The sequence below is a fragment of the Castor canadensis genome, chromosome 13 (genome assembly GCF_047511655.1).
Source record: "Castor canadensis chromosome 13, mCasCan1.hap1v2, whole genome shotgun sequence".
NCBI lineage: Eukaryota > Metazoa > Chordata > Mammalia > Rodentia > Castoridae > Castor > Castor canadensis.
The window spans coordinates 125,004,839-125,007,361 of NC_133398.1; positions in this window are offsets into that span (position 1 = coordinate 125,004,839).

A 2,523-nucleotide genomic window follows, 5' to 3' on the forward strand; every position below is an offset into this window, starting at 1 on the left:
AGGTAAATGCAAAAGATACAAAAGTATGAACAGCTAAAGTCTACTCTAGACATCACATTTTCCCCCTTCCACTCAGCCGAGAGGATTAAGGCGGTAACCTTCATAGCTCAGTCTGAGAGCTCAGAGGAAGGCTCTGACTAAACGTGAGAGCTGTTAGAGCTGAACCCCTCCGCTCTATAATTTGCATTTTATAACCCTGGCTGCCCTCACCCCCAAACCTACCCCACACTTCTGCACCCCCCAACACCACCTGAGGGTGAGAGGTTAATAAGACGGGTAATTGATGGAAGGACTTTTGTTTTCTTGGCTCTGTTTCAAAGACAGAAACATCTGGTTGTATAACTTCATAGTAGTGTGACTTTAATAATTCAAATAATGTAAGAAAAATTTCCTTCCCTGCTCTTTCTTTTAAAAACTGGATCAGATTTTGTAGACTTTCTTCTTTTGCTTACTAATTTATTGTGGGCATCACTGGTTTGAGGACCAGCACGGAGATAATGTGACTCTTTGAAAATAAGGAGCGCTACTATGTCTGAAGATGCCTGCAAGGAGACTGGGGGGGGGGGTCTCAGAAAATCAACATGCGTGTATGGGAGGCCTAGATACAGAAAGAGCACCACAGAGACACCTAAGACACTGCTCAATGCAAAGCTTCCAGTGATACAAAGTGAAACTAGAGAGAGAGAGAGAGAGAGAGAGAGAGAGAAACAGAGCTCTCTAGGACCTGAGAAATGTGGGTGGTCATTTAAACCATGGTACTTTAGGAAAATTTCTTGATTGAAGCCCTCTCTGAGAGATAAAATTCCTTATGCAAAGATCCTAGAAAAATATATAAGACAGTGTCACAAGAGATAAAAATCGCAAGTGACAAAAAAATGTTAGAAATGAGTAAGAACTTTCATCATAGCACAGTGGGAAGAACACTGAATGATGGCTGAAGCTTCTGACTGGCCAGCCTACAAAACAATAATTATCACAGACATTCCAGATGACAGGATCTTTGCCCATTAAAATAATACTAAGAGTTTGTTTCCTTTTCCTTAGTCTTACGTAAGAGCTAACCTACACCCAAGACACGCTAGCAATTGACAATTGATTGACATTAATAGTTGGGACAAAGTCTTGGCCATTGATCTTCCTCAGCTGGTCATTAACCCCTACAAACTGCTAACTGGAATGCAAAAAAAAAAAAAAAGAAAAAGAGAAAGCATTTGACCAGTGTCATTTAAAAGGCTGTGTCACTGCCTCATCCGGGTATTTCAATTATAAGAAAATGCTGCTCTGATAATGTTAGTGTGTGTGCAAGAGTGGACACTGTGTTCAGGCGAGTGTCCCCCTGAAAATAGTGCTGACTGTTTCTCGGGCTCTTGAAAGCACTGGCCGTCAAGTCTAGATGAGCTTGCCACAAACACAGTTGGATTGTTGTTGGGACCACAAATCATGTTTGCACAGTAATTTGGTCTGATTTAGGAATTTTCAGAAGGGAAGATCTGCAGTCTCGTGCGTTTTTATGTGACTACTCTGTTCAACATTGCACAGGCTTTCCTTGACTTCACATCCTGGGTCCACAAAGCGTATTCAGTGGTACTTCAAAGTTTCTTTTGGGGTTTTCCCCTGGCCGTTTCCTGAGTAGGCCTTCCTTATTCCAGCAGGAACACTAATCACCACATAATCCAGTAACCGATCAGACTTACCCATCTTTCAAACCTCATTAATCCACTAGTGAGGTTATGAGCTCCATTAATACTTTGCCCTTTGCACGCCTTCCTGAAGCAAAGCATACCCATTACTGGGCTGGATAACCCCAGTAATGCATCTCATCCAGGCCAGAGACGTTTCTGAAACGGCAGCGTGGGCAGGGACGCCTCCACGGTGCCCCCACCTAGCAGTGCTGCAGGACGCTTGCCTTACTGACAAAAACTCACCGAGCAGGACCGAGTTTGCATCTTGCAGAGACAGAGCCATGTGGGCCCGTCCAGAGCTTGGCTACTTTCCATCTGGAATGTGGGGCCAGCCCCGGTTAAGAAACCATGCGAGTTCTTCACAGTGTGGGGTCACCAAGAAGCTGAAGGAGGGAGCAAGATCTTCGCAATCCTAAACCAGCCAGCACCTCCCGAACACCTGCCCCGAGCACAAACGTTCCTTGGATGAGTGACAGCCACCGTGGCAACACTCAAGTTCACCCGGCCATGTCCACATCCCCGAACTTGGCCAGTTCAGACGCAGAGCCTCCCGTGACTCTGCAGGACACGCGTCATGGAAAGGAGAGACACTCCCGGGTGTCCACACGGGCTTCGGAGATCTCGTGAAGGCTATTGCTGTCTGGGTTACAGAACATGGGATTTTCCTCCAGAACGTGTGTCAGCTGACCTCGGAGTAGAATTTAGTGCCTTCATGGCTGGAGTTAGCAGTTCCTTTTTGCACCCTGTCCTTCCTAGAGCAATGTGTAGATTTACGCGTGTCATTTCCTTCTAGAGGGTGTAAAATGAAATTATGATATGTACTGTATACATATGGTATTTA